The following is a 16,464-nucleotide window of genomic DNA, read 5'->3' on the forward strand; positions in this document are numbered from 1 at the left end:
ACTGCGGTCGAGTGCCTAAGAGCTGTGGAAGGAAACCATAACGTTATTTTATGGGGAAACCAAACATTCCTCAACGAGTTGAGTTTTATTGACTTTTCTGTTAGAGCCCGGACGTACTATTTTACTTGATTTTTTTAGGAAGACATTAAAATAATTTCATGTGCGATTTTGTTCCTTAATTCAATTTTATGACGTTGTTTTATAATTTCTCTCAGATAATACTTGTAGGCTATGTCATTATGTGTTGTGTAACAAGGAACTAAGTTTGCTAAATAATTATTGCAACACTGCATACACTTGTTAAATATGTCACCAAAACATTAACATTTTTTAAGTAATGATATTTTTTTTATAGGATCAGTTTATTTGTTACATATTATAATAAAGACTAACTCCGACATCGCATAGGTGCAAAATACAAAGAGATATGACATTCGAAATCTAAAGTTGTCTTGACAATATTGCTTTCAGTAATAAGACCGCCTTACTGTACTTATACATCTGTATCGTTATATTTATTAATTGTCTCGTTTATTCCCTATATTGTATAATGCAAATAAAGTATATCATTCAATCATTCGTATGATTTTTTTTAAATAATATATAATTTAAAATATGGTAAATAACTACCGCCGCCCATTGTCACCCGCAACGCCAGTTGATTGCAAAGGTGTGCTGTTATATATATATATATATATATATGTATATGTATATATATATATATATATATATATATATATATATATATATATATATATCGGTTCGTATATATGTATATATATATATAGTATATATATATATATATATATATATATATATATATATATATATATATATAATTGTTAATAAGATGTTATTAAGTTATTTAGGATAATTATTAATAATTATCAACAGCATAAGATTTTTTATAATTTTTTGTCTATGCTAGTTTCGGCTTTATTTAAAAACGAATACACCAAATTAAATGTAGTTTTCATACTTGTATTTCTGAAGGCCGAATTCAAAACTTGATCTATTTTATTCATCTGAAATCCAGTCGACAGTAAAAACTAGTTTTATAGATAAAAGTAATTTTCTAATAATGATTTCGTTATAGTTCTACATTAACCCCACCTTATCTTTTGACCTCAATTGACCCTTTTATACCATCGTATGAGCTTACAAGGAAAATATGCTCCGTCATAAAGAATCTCGTAGATTGTGTCGGCTTCAGTGATGTCCACTTTGATGATGGGAAGCAATGCCGCAGATGCCGACCAGGGCGACGAACTGAGATATTATTCTTGAATGTAATCGACATTTTAAATAATTTAAGAAAGAATAAGATTCTTAATACGCATATAGTTTTTGAATGTTACACGATATTTCAACTAATTTTGGTAATTCTTCTTACAAACGATAGATACGTGTAGGTATCTTGTTGACCCCGTTTTAATTATATGAAAACGGTGAAAAATTAAAATAAAAAAAATATGTATATATATATATATATATATATATATATATATATATATATATATATATATATATATATATATATATATATATTAGATAGAAGATAATAAAAATTTATTTTATTTTAAAAAATTTATTTTTAGATCAATAAATTGTTGTTCCGGCACGTTAAAATACACACAAAAACTACTACGCCAAATTGAATGCGATTTTCACAATCGTATTTCTGAAAGTCTAAATTAAAAACTAGTATTTTATATCTTCACACGTTATCTAGAAGCGGTGTTTTTTTTTAATAATTTTCTTACTTCTAAAATCCACGCGTACGAAATATGGAGAAAAAACTGCTACTCCCTAATCTTCTTTTTCCCCAATCGTTTTCAACTACTTCGAACTTGTATGCACTAGTCAATATTAAAATTATCACGTATTGAAATTGCTGTTATTTTTTCTGAAACTAAATTTATTTCATTACAATTTTAAATGATTTATACAATATTTTTTTTTATAATACAGGAAGCAAACGAGCATGCGGTTCACCTGATGGTAAGTGACTACCGCCGCCCATGATCACTTGCAACACCAAAAGCATTTGCAGCCTTAAATTTTTATATAAATTTCGATCATGATTTTTTTTAATTAATTGTTCTACCAACTTAATCTTGTTTCTATCGATCTGAGAATAGTCGCCTTATCTCAGATTACGACGGTATGTCATACTTGTGTTGTGGCAGTTAAAATAACATCCTCGATTAACACGGCCCGTTCAACAAACGTAGTTAGCGCTCGTTGCGTCGATTAGGCGAAAAATGCGGAGCGAAATTAGTCGAGTTTTTACCGTAAAAGCAATTTATGGCCGTTGTTTTTGCGTTTGTCATCAGATTTAATTGCTGCAGAAAACATTTTTTTCCAATAATTTTCGTGATTGTGAACACGTACCTACCGTTGGATTGCTGTTACGAAAAAATATGAGAGGATGAATAATTTTCGGCTGATTTCGCAAAATGGAGATTCACGATTCCAAATGTATTTTTGTGCTTTTTTCAATTCCAGATTAATTTTTATTAATTGTTTTATTGTCGATTGTAAAAATGAAATGACATGTAATTTTTGGTTGATTTTAAATAATTAAAAGTTGTGTCCCATAAAGTAAAAAAGACTTCAGTTGTGAAGTAACAAACATAAAAAAAAATAATAGAAATGAGAGCCTTTTTCTTTTTGAAGGTGGTTGAAAAATTGAGCTCCACAATTAAAATATAGATAGATAGATACATACTCTTTATTGTTACCTCCAAAAGATTACAATAGTAAACTTATTATAAATATAAATAATTTCAAGAAATAATCACAATGAGAATTTAATTTTTGTTCTTGCCTCATAATTTCTGGGTAGATTACAATGAAAATTTTGTAACCCATAAGAAAAATCGAACTCCTATTTTGATTTGATACTAATTTCGCTCAGAAATCAATACAGGTCATAACCATTTTATCACTTAAGCAATTTTATTTTTTGTAGTTTTTAAGTTCAATTAAGAACTGGTACAAAACTTGCCTGGCAATTGTATTAACAAAATATTTATTTATACTCATAGTAAATATATTGACATATAATAATAAGTAAGTAATAAATAACAAGCTTAATAGTGACAGCGAACCCGCTTGCCAAGCATGGCAACTACTGTCAAAACCCCCCTTTTCAATGAGGCCTGTGTCCAGCAGTGGACAGTTAACGGCTGACATGATAATGACAATATTAAATATATTTGAAAATTCGTACATGATCAAATTAATACTAAATACGCATTTATGTTTACTGCATTTTTAACGAGCCTATTATAAAATTGTTTATTTATCTAAAATATTGTCAGTAATTTAAATATTGCCAAGGATTTTGCTAATTTTACGTTATAAACCTCTTAAACAGCACCAATATTCGATAACGAGGCAACTTTAGCGCGGCACTCGAATAGAGTCGGCCCACACTTAGAGAAGGGCCAATTAACTTAATACCCAACTACATATTTCATAAGTTCCTAGGAGCTCTTAGCAGAGTTTTCCTTTCATTACTATTAATTTCGCCAGAAATCCAATCTGCTATGAAATATAATATTTCTAGGGTGACTTTTTCCGTCACTTGAAGGGTTTGGCGGCTTTTTATAAGGAGTTACTCGTTTTATATCGGCATCGTTTTACACGGAGGGTTAACTTTGCTGGCTCATAAATCGCGTCAAAATCACGATCTCTTAAAGGATATAAAATTTCAACAGATATCAATTGCCTGTTATTATATTTGTAATTTTTTTTTTTTGTTGTTAGAGAGGTAAAAGTCGTTCACCTGATAGAAAATGGCTACCGTCGCCCACGAATACCTGTAACACAAGAGGAGGATGCTTGTGCATTCACGTATTTAACTTAAATATAAAATATAAAATCTTTATTTATTTTTTATTTTATATATTTATTAAATGTATAAACACTTATAATGGATATTCATACAATACAATGTTTTATGCGCATGTCTTCACGAAGGACTTTACATATATTAGTGAACGATGTCATTCTAACTTGTTGTTTCCGTAAAATTGGCTCACTAATTTATATTTGTAAATCACCGTGTCTTGGTAATCCCTTATGGACTCCCGAGATACAGGTGCGCCTAGTGCGGGGTCCAATGTACTCACATTGTAAATTTCTTGTAAATATTTAATAAATAAATAAATACGTACATATAACAAAAAATAAATATGCAAGTTCTTTATATATATTTATCTTATCTATTCTGTATATTTCAATTATGGCTAATGACGATAATAATGATTTTCTACAAGTTTACACTTACTAATTTTAAAGCGTCAGCGTCTAAAGTCTAAGCACGTTTAGTTTGGAAACAGAGGACACGTAGGAACTAAATAATTAACTAACTAAAAGTTAATAACATTCCAGTAAAATTAATTAGCCAATAAAAGGAGAATGTTTTTCGCGTACGTACATGAAAAATATCTTAGTAATATAAGACAGATGGAGTGACGACCTGAAATGCATTGCAGGAAGTCAGTGGATGCAGGTGGCTTAGGACCGTTTTTATGGCAGTCTATGGGGGAGGCTTATGTCCAGCAGTGGACGGCAAATGGCCGAAATGATGATAAAGATGAATATAAGAAAATTGTAACTAGACGAAGTCTGCACGGAAGATATTTAAAAAAAATCAATATTAGCGGTTTAATAAAGCAACAAGATTTAAAAACAATAATTCTTAGGATTTTGTCCATCTGTATGTTTATTTCGGCATACGCAAAAACTACTGCACCAAATTAGATACGGTTTTCACAAAGGTGTTCTTGATTGGTGATCTAACTTAAAATCTGGTGTATGTTTTATTTGAATGTGCCATCTAGAAGTGATATATTTATATATATATATATATGGGGAGCAGCGTCCCTCTTAAAACATCACTAAAGCTTAAATACTGTTGCCAACCGTAGCAACTACTGGCATAACCCCTTCCCCCCAAAAGGGAGGCTTATGTCCAGCAGTAGATAGTTAAAAGCTGACATGATAATGATGATTATGAAAATTATATTTATATATACATGAATAAAAATTATGCAACTACATATTAAAATCCATACTAATATTATAAAGGCGAAAGTAGCTCCGTCTGTTTGTCATCTTTTCACGCCTAAATAACTAATTCTAACTACAAAATTAATTACAAGTACACAAACCAGAGAGATAATGTTCTAGTATAAAAACAGTTACATCCAAAAAAACAACCGGTTCTAAAATATCACACTGTTATATCGAAACGAATAACTGTTCCAACATAGAAAACTATTCAAAAGTAGACAACAGCTGCTATCTATGTCTAAAATAGCTTGACTCAATTTTGAAATGAAATTAAACGTTAATTAAAGTTAACTCCATATATAATACTAAATGCGAGAATTTGTAACGTGTTTAGTTAGATTAAAACGGTCGGTTGTAAAACTGGAACAGTTGTTACGGTTTAAATGGAACAGTTTCGAGTTGTTATTTCTTTAAACCTGTTATGTTTGACTGTTTGTATACATATATATGTGTCACTTCTAACATAGACAGGCGAATGAATTTTCACCATTAAAACTACGGAACTCTAAAAGCCGTTCTTTGATTACAGCCGCGAAGCGATTATCTTATTAAAATTTTCATCATTAAAATTTCAAACTTCTAGCAGTGAATTTTATGATAGCTTTATTATTTTTGCTTGTTATATTTTTAAATAACTTAGTTTACGTCATAATGAAACATTTTCAATACATTTTCTATACGCTTAATATAAAAGAATTTTATATTCGTAATCCAAAAATATGAAATTCAACGAAAAACGAGGTCTAAATTCTATGAAAAACAACTGCTTTGTACCAGTACCAACTAAAGTATTCCCTTGCATATATTCATATTTTAATGAAATTTATATTATATGCTAAAAATGCTTTTATGTGTACCACAACATATTCCAGTCAATATGAAGATTGCTGGGATAAAGCTCTTTAGAGCTTGCCTTTAAAGGTTTTTTTTATTTTCTTCTGTGTATAGGTATATTAATCAATACATAGTACAGAAATAAAATAAAAAAAACTTTGCTTTAAAAAGCAAAGAACTTTATAATAAAGCCCGTATATTATTAAACTCGGAAAATAGACTGAATAAATTTAATTCCAAATAAGTATTAGGATTAGTATTAGTATAAAAAAAGAATATAATAACTAAAATATAGCTTAAAGGTATTGGTAAATATTCTTTTCGTCATATTGCTTCTCAATTACGTTGTTTTTTTTTATAACAGAGACATGGGACCGTTGAGCATGTGGCGCAATTAATAGTAAGTAAATACCACCGTACATTTTTTTATGCAACTTAGAATGGCAAACAAGCTGACTGCCCACCTAATGGAAAGTGGTAACCGTCGCCTATAGACATGAGCAGTACCATGGACATAAAAGAGTATACTGTTTCGCCCATGATACCCCCCATGCGTTGCCATTCCTGAGAACTCTGGTGTTATTCCTCTGTACCCTGTAAATTCACTGTCATATCCCACCCTTCAAACCGATAGTACATAGCATCCGCAACATCAGAAGGTTTACATATTTGTTGCCGGATTTTAAGAAGGAATATACACTTTTCTTAAAGGTTTCATTGTCGTATCTATTCATAAATATTGCTGTTTGGAGTTGAATCGATGTTTTGTTTTAGACAAATACATCTATTGTTATAGTAATAAAATTAATAGGGATCGCTATCAAACATTGTTGTATGGTCCCAGCATAAAATAGGCCACCCTTTCCTTTCTTTTCCTATAGGTATCTTAAGAAGCGACTAAAGGAACTTAATGATCGAGATATGGGTCGCAGCGTCCCTCTTGAAACATTACCAAGGCCTAAATGCGGTTGCCAACCCGCCTGCCAATCGTGGCAACTACTAACAAAACCCCCCAATAGGAGGAAATCTATATTCAGCAATGTACAATTAATGGCTTATATGATAATATCAGAGCAAACCTTTATTAGTAGCAAAACATTAATAAGAAAAAAAATACATCGCTTTAGAATTTACTCAGGTATTACACAAAAGAAATAGGTATATATTGCTTTAAAAAAGCAACTTCAAACTCGAATGAAACAATCAAATAAAAAAAATAAAAATTATGTTACAGATACACTACGACTCGTTTCATAGATACCCATATTATACTGCCCATTTACATATAAGTCTTACTTCGTAACAAGCAGTTCATTGCTACTTAAAAAATTAGCTTTGATCGTCATAAAAATAAAAATAAACCAACACGGAAGTAACACCTTTTTTCACTTAAGAGTTTCCTCTTGTCGGTGCAACTAATTCATGCGTCTTCTTCCAGCCAGCACTATCCAAGGCCATATCCTTGACCTCCCTATACGAAATGACACCTAGTGTTTCCTTCATCTGTCCCATCTAGTTATTTCTTTATCTTCCTATAAAATCCTATCTAAGTAACACCTATCAATAAAAAAAAAGAATTGATGACGTAATCGCGTTATAAATTTACAAAGTAAAAAACAGATCAATTGAGTACCGTTTCCTTTTAAAAGCTATTTAAAGACAAAGCGAATTAAGAATCTCCTACTTTTTGAAGTCACCTCAAAAACCAATAAAAAGCCATGATGTTTAACGGCAAAAGTAGGTAAAAGATGTTCAAGTAACAAAAACCTCTAGGAAATTGGAATGACAAGCTCGTTTAATAAATTCTTTTAAGAAAAGGGTTTTTTTGGCATTTCAAATTTTCCGGAAGGAATTCTTGCTATTATTATTTCGTTATGTAAGACATTTATTTCTATTAATTAAAATATTTCAACAGAATCTAAATGCTAGTTTGTACCGGCATTAAAAAAAAAACAAAAGAAACGAAAAAGTATTTTATAAACATCCAATAATAATCAAGATTGCGTTCTATAAAAAAAAAAGACTTCGATTCCAGCAAAACCGGTAATTTTAATTTAAAAAGTAATCTATTAAACCGGTTTTGATAAAATTTCCATGAATTAATCTAGAAGTATATACTTTCAAATAAAAAAAAGAATTTTCCAAATCGATTTACAACTGATGGAGTTGTGAGATAACGAACTTAAAAAATATAACCGAATTGAGACCCTCCCTTTTTTTAAGTCGGTTGAAAAGATTTACATTCAAGTAATGTTTGTTAATTATTCCTAGTATTTTGATACATTAAATTTTGTCGATTACAATATTCCGAGAAATAAACATACAAGCGATTTCGTGAAATGCCACGTACTTAATAATACCACGAAATCACGAAAAACATATACAAATCAATTACGTCGCGTGAAAAAAAAATTGCTTTTTTTATACAACTTAAAATGGCTAACAAGCTGACGACCCACCTAATGGAAAGAAGTAACAGTCTTCTATAGACATGAACAGTGCCATGGGCATAACAGAGTATACTGCGTCGCCAATGATACCAGTGTTTCAAATACTATCATACCTTTAACGAAAATATAGATAGATCTCCAAGAGATTACACTAGTAAACTTATTATAAATATACACAAACAATTAAAAGAAATTATCACACAAAAAAAACATATAAATTGTAAAAGGAAAAGTTATTGATTGTTATCATTTAATAAAATTAAATTAAAAATTAAATTTGATTAAATATGTATACATTGAAATATCAATCCACTAAACATAGATAAGTACCAGGAGAACATATTAACAGGTGGATGGATATAAAAGTATTTGTGAAGGTTTATAAACCTAAAGTTGTTTAACAATTCTACAAGCACTGAGCTATAATTAAAGCTAATTCAGTCTGGTACAATACAGTAGATGTAACAGTATGCAAAATTACCACATCCAGTCCAAAATTCATAGGCAATTAACATTGTCGGACACTATTGTGTGATGACAATAAAGGAAAATTGTCATAGCGAGAAACGACATGGGTTATTAAAAATTCCATCATAGGGGATTACCTCGGGCGCTGCGAGACTGCCTCACAGCCAAGGTCTCACAATAGGGCCTTTTCAGCTTTTCACATGAGCAAGATTGTGTTGAATACGGAATCCTGTTTGTCGTGCTTTGAAAGCGATACCGTTTTGAAACCGTATTATATTGTAGATTTAAATGGATACCGGGTATCATATTAGATTTTATATTTCAATATACCTATTTATGGATGAAGATCATTAGGACAATTTAAATGTATTCGATTGAGCGTATATTCAGGGGAATATTATTAAAGGAATGTGTATTCAATTTGCTCAAAGGATTTTGGGTAAATTATATTATACTCTTTCACTCCCCAGAGGTCCAAGATAATTTGAGATGATCCGTCTCTTTTTGTTCACTTTGTTATATTTCTTGTTATTTTATTTCCCTAATTGTTGTCCCGTGCCAAATTACGAGAAAGCCATCCAAAAAGGTTTATCCTTTTCAATAAAATAAAAAAAGAAAAATACATCTTAAAATATTACATTATCTCCATGTAGTGTCATAGTAGAAAAATAATGTATCAACTACGTACTTGTATTCATTCTCAGGACATCTCAGTAGAAGGAGACTTTGTACGAAAGTCGTTTGCTTAGGTACCTCTGTCCTATTCGTGTTTCTACCCTAAAGCAGTTGTTTGTATGACTGTGTTCCAGTTTGAAGAGTAGGATATTATAGAATGCAAACGCATAACTAGAATGGCAACGCATAAAAGGTATCATGAGTGACACAGTATACTCTGTTTCGTCCATGTGTATAGGTAACGGTTACTATCTCCCACCTGGTGGGTTATCGGCTTGTTTACCATTCTAACTTGTATAGAAAAACTATTATTATTATTTTTAAAAAATATTATTTATTATTTGACAAAAAACACAAAGTTACAAATACAAAATACAATGGGCCCCACACTAGGCGAGCCTGTATCGTGGGCACCCGACAAAGATTAACAAATCACAATGTTATAATAAAAAGTACGTAGTGGGCGGGTATTAATATAAAAAGGAATATAAAATTGAAATATTGAAAAAAGCAATAAAATCAACAATATAAATACACTAAAAAAAAAAAGAAAAAAAAATTACACTAACAATTATAAGATACTGATAATATATGCCCTTAAGAGAAATGAGTCGATTTCAACTGAACTTAATGAAAATATAAACAAACGAATAATTGCTTCTACCATAAGACAGTTTGCTAATATCTGATAATAGTTGCTAATATCTGATAATAGTCATCAACATCATATCAACCTTATTTTTCCACAACTGAACACAGGCCTCCCTCTATTAGGGGGTTTTGCCTGTAGTTGTCACGCTTTTCAGGCAGGTTGGCAATCGCTGTTAGGCTTTTGGTAATGTTTTAAGAGAGACGCTGTTGCCCATTTCTCGACAATTAGGTTACCTTCATTGCTTCTTACGACACCCACAGGAAAGTAAACCGTATGGTCCCAGCATAGAATGATCCATCTTTTACCTACTCAATAATAGTACAAATTAATAAACGCATTGTGTTTTAATTTTTTAATTATTTTATTTACAAAGTGTTCTTGTGACAAATTCAACATAATTTGATTATAACATCAATAAGTCTGTAACAAACTATAGTAACAAATGGAAAGTGGAGTTTAATTAACGTATAATGCCACATAAACTGTAGCCACACAGCTCAGGTAACACGTGTTAGTGTGTGTATCGCTCGACACCGTCCAATGCACTACAAATTATCTGGACGATGTTAGATACCGCCGTGAACATGCACATAGCATTGAAATCACGTACAGAGTAATGAAGATGCTAGATACTTAGGCACTGTACAGTATAAATCGTGGACAGACTAAGGCACGTACGTCACCCATGACATTAAATGCATAACAGGACCAATTTGACGCTATACATATGTCTTAAATTGTATAAATAGAGTGTCTCCATACAAATGCTTCAAGAAAAGCGGCTCAACTTTTTCATAAAATTTTGCGTGATAAATACGTAATTATGAATGTTTCCTTTATAACTTTTTCACTTACTTTGTTTTATAATTTTTGCATCGTTTAAATTCGTAAAACTTATTTTATTTATTAAATAATTAAATATAGATGTGTCAAGATACATTATGTACGTAAGTATATATAACACTAATAAAAAAAACGAGTCAGCTCATTTGATAATAAGCTGACAAAAAGTCGAGCCGTTTTTGAAACTTGATGCTCTATTATGTGGACATAATAAAGTCTACATTTAATTTCAGTAAAATATATAATTACATGGAGGGAATATGTTATTTAGTACATGCCATGTTATGTACTAAGGATTTTCACCATCGTACAACCCGCCATAAACTAAAATTTCATCCCAAACATCTGGACGAGAATATATAACCACTCTTTGGAATATTCCGAACCGATACGACAACATCAAGAAAAGAGCATATTCCTTTTTAAAAGGCCGGCAGCACACCTGCAATTCCGTAGGTGTTGTGGGCGGCGGTAGTCACTTACCATCAGGTGAGCCGCATGCTCGTGTGCCCCCTGTTGTAAAAAAAAATTAAGACAACGCAAATGCGATTTTTTTTTAAAATACAAGTTTCTTTTATTGGGTGATAATGGAATGATAACCCCGAATTCGCTATCAGTATATACTCGCGGGGCACCAATGAGAGTTGATAGGTGAGGCTGAAAGCAGGTCATTTGGCCAATAGTAATGAATTCATAAAAAAATAACCAAAATAGTTTTCCAAAGGGACCTGCATAGAAGTTGACCTGATGGGGTATATTGCTAGCAAGGAGATTGTTGAATCCCCATTACCAGCAATCCCTTTCTCTCTTACGAACGCACATTGAAGAATATACTTCCAAACGATATTTCACCTAAAAAATAATCATTACACGTCTTTTCGACCAACTTCAAAAAGAAGGAAGTTCTCAAATTGGTTGTATTTATTTTTTTTGCATTCGTTACGTCAAAACTCCGTCAGTTGTAAATCAATTTGGAAAATTCTTTTTTTATCTGAAACAATATACTTACAGCTTGGCTCCATAGAAATTTCATCATAATCATTAATATAGTATATAGCTTTTAGACCAAAATAACTTGTTTCGATATTTTTTGTGGGACACAATCTTTAAAAAAGGAATTTGTAATCTTTTGTAAAGTAAATAATATAAGATTTTCTTTTATCTATTTATTTAAGAGAATACTATCACAATTTGTGTAATTTTTATCAATCTGTATCTAATCTACGGTACGGTGTAAGTCAATTTGTCGATGTTGTAACGCGGCCGTCGCATAATCCAGTTCAAACCAAATCGATCTAGTTAGGTGTTAGCTTGTTTGCGGGATTAGAGTAAGTTTAAGATACATACATATGTATATGTGCATAACTAAAACTTATTCTAATATACATACATACATTATTAGATATAAATATTTACATATTATACATTATTGTCGATGGTTATGATTTTATACAATCTTTTTTAAGAAACTGTGTGGGATACTTCATTTATTTGGATGACGGGCTTATTATTGAGAGTTGCTGTAAATATTTACGTCAAACAAAATTTTTATTCATTACATCTTAATAAAAGTAAACAACATTTATTTTTATCGAATATTATCATGGAAGAATATTTAATCGTATCAAAGACGAAGAAGTGTTTTTGAAAACATTGTTTGGGAAATAACAGTTCTTCTTGATCAATACTCCACAGAAAACAGAATTAATAGATTTAATTTAATAGTTTAACCAGTATTTGTATTTTATATGCATTGCAACAAGTTAGATATAGACCTAAGACTATATATATATAATTACTATATTATCATATCAGCTGTAAACTATCCACTGATGAATATAGGCTTTCCTGCATTGGAGGCTTTTATCAGTAATTGCCATGCTTGACAGGCGAGTTGGCAACCATAAATAGACTTTTGATGATGCTTTAAATGGGGACTGCTCACGATTCCTCGACCATTAAGCTTCCGTAGTCACCTATTTCGACACCCACAGCAAGGAAGGAGTGACCCGTTCTATGCCATCACACGCCGAATATATATTAGTACTTAACTATATATATATATATATATATATATATATATATATATATATATATATATATATATATATATATACAATAATACTAACTTTATCCGTCGATACTTTATTCTTATTATACCTGTTATTCAGCGTTAGACTTCTAGAAATATAAAACAGACACTTGCCAAAACATATTTCAAAATAACAATGAAATTATGAAGCCTAAAGTACCAGACACCGTCCGGGGTGGTACGAAATTTCCGACAGCACTTCGTTCAATAATTATTTGCACCCCGGATAATTTATTTAAAATTATCCCTTCCCCGGCTTATTCAACATACCCTGCTAAGTCCTAAAAAGGAATTAATTTGGCCCTCCTTGTTTTATCATTTGCCTTGTCGCTTCATTTCTTTTTAATTACTGTCTTCTAAAATGGCGTTAAGTTATTTTAGTATATTAAGTCTTCAACACAATATAAATCTTGTAACAGTGTTTAATATATATGTCATATATTTTCATTTATCACAGAGATATCACTAAAATTGAAATGAAATTTTTTCCTTATTTTTTTATTAATATATTTTACGGCCTGTGTAGCCCTTTAGAGCCTATCTTCATATCCACTGAATTTATGATTTAATCACTACATTTTTATAAAGTACTAGCTTTTACTCGCAATATTGTCCGCGTGACCGGAATATGTTTACTGACCAAGATAAAAAATAGCCTATTTCCTTCTCCATCTCACATAGTAAGTGTATATCAAATTTCATACTTATAGCACCTTAACGGATTGTCTAATACAAGCCGTCAAGGTGCTATAAAGTAACAGACAAACTCATATTCATATTTATAATATTTTTCTATTTATGTATACTTTATTGTATACACTGATAATACATAAAAATATGACAAAGGTTTACTTATCTTCTATAATTTTACTAATGCACAAAGTCGAGCTTAACTCTAAGAGTTCTCTCCTAGCATTTATTCATATTAGTATAGATTAAAAGAATATACCATAATGTAAACCATAATGTTTACCAGAGGGAGACTTTGTACAAAAGTCGATTACTTGGGTACCTCTGTCCCATTCGTGTTTCAACCGTGAAGCAGTTATGTTTGCATAGCTGTGTTTCGGTTTGAAGGGTGGGATATGGCGTGAATATACTGGGTACAGAGGAATAACACCTGAGTCCTCAGAAATGGCAACGCATGGGGGTATCATGGGCGAAACAGTATACTCTGTTATGTCCATGGTACTGCTCATGTCTATAGGCGACGGTTACCACTTTCCATCAGGTGGGCCGTCAGCTTGTTTGCCATTCTAAGTTGTATAAAAAAAAACAATTATACAACAATACAGTTAATTTTAAATTTTTGCATTGTTTACACATATTTTAAATTTATAGGTATTATTTACCCTTTACTACGTCTCGTAACATCCCAATCGTGAATTTAAAGTATACAACAATACATTTTTAAATCTTTCTAAAAAACGTCACTTATTGGAATAGACAAATAAATCAAAACTTAACTTCCTATTCGATCCTTTCCCGGTTTCAAACTTGGCACGAACTGGATATTTTTAAACGGAACTTGGACTGTAGAAAATAGAATCGTTAGAGCGCAAAACTGAAGTCAAAATTTGTTTGAAGTATTCTTAATGCAGGGGAACTATTGACGCTTTGAAACGAAAAATGGTAGCAATAAATTCTCTTTTTTAAACTTTTCTTTAAACAAAAACTATTGCCAGAATATGAACTGTCTGATCACAAAACAGCCTCTATATTCCATGAGTTTCCGTGTGATCTCGGCTTAGAATAGGCTACCCCTTCCTTTTCCGTGGATGTCGTAAGAGCCGACTAAGTGAAGGCGAGAGGTGGGCAGCATTATCCCTCTTAAAGCATCTCTGAAACCTAACCGCGGTTGCTAATCCGCCTGCCTAACGTGGCAACTACGGCCAAAACCCTCAAGGACCAGGCTTATGTTCATCAGGGGATAATTAAAGGCTGATATGATGAATGTGATATTAACATTGTGCACTCATGTCGTGACACTGCTACACCTAGCTATGAGCTCGTCACTACGCAGATGCTCTCTGACTGAAACGTTTGGATAGGTTAATTATTTTATATTACTACATGATCATGTTAATTCTAGTGCATTTTTATACCATAGATCACAGAAATATTGAAATTATTGGAACAGTTCTGTACCTCCATTCCATCTCTCTGGTTACCTGTGATCACCAAATATTCTATATCATATCATCTCGAAGAACCGACTACTAATTGGGAATAAAGGTTCTTGAGTGGCGATTCCGTACGGGCAAAGTATAACCGCCAACTAGATGGGAGAAATGCAGTATGGCTCATCATAGTTATTGTTTAATTAATAACAGGTATATAAACTCTTTATTGGCCCTTTATACAAAAAAAAAGGAAAATAATAATTTTATCTGACACTTACGATTGTGACGTTATTGTACAAAATTAATAAACACATTCAAGATCAAGATTCGACTTTATTTTTGTTCAGTTATTATTCGACAATTTGTTGCTGGAATAAACCAGTAAATCAGTGAGCGAAATTTATAAAACAATTATTTAGTAAGTTTAGTTATCTGGGTTTAAAGTCTTATCTAAGCACTTTATATCGTAATCCCATTAATAAGTCTGGAAGTTTGTAGAAATGTCTGGATATTTGGATGTTTAAATACTTAATTACCGTTAAATGGTTAAACGAATATTTTATACCAAACCCTGTCTTAGATTAACACATGATTTAAGTCTACTTCGAGTAAGATTGTAAACCATGCCTAATGATATTTGAAAGTGGATTTATGATATTATACCTTATTGGCTGGAAGAACGCCAAACTCTTTTACGGGTGTAATACTCTGGTGTTGAGTAAGAGCCAGTGGAAACATTTTTATGGTTAATAAGATTTGTCGTCTTTGTAACGGAATCGATTAGTGACGGTTTGACGCAAGCCCCACCTGTAAGTAATAAACTCAACTTTGTACACAATATCAACATTGGTAAGGCAAAATGTATCAATTAATTTAGTTTGGTTTCTGAGTTAACTAGTATATTTAATAAAATATCAATAACATCATATAATCCATGTGGTCCCGGTATAGAATAGGCCACCCGCTTTCCTGTGGGTATCGTAAGACATAACTAAAAGAATTTAATGATAGTGAGACAGTCAGCAGCATTCCTTTTAAATCTCATCATCTCTAAAAGCCTAACTGCGGTTGCCAACCCGTTTGCCAAGCGTGGCAACCACTGCCGAAACTCCCCTTATGGGGAAGGCTTATGTTCAGCAGTGGATAGTTGAAGGCTAAAATAAATGAAATCAGAGCAAGTTGTCGGCGACTTATTCAAGTAACAAAGTGGCAAACCACAAAAAAAAATTATGTTTCACAACT

Source organism: Galleria mellonella, unplaced genomic scaffold (genome assembly GCF_026898425.1).
Source record: "Galleria mellonella isolate WM207_F2 unplaced genomic scaffold, CSIRO_AGI_GalMel_v1 utg57, whole genome shotgun sequence".
Taxonomy (NCBI): Eukaryota; Metazoa; Arthropoda; class Insecta; order Lepidoptera; family Pyralidae; genus Galleria; species Galleria mellonella.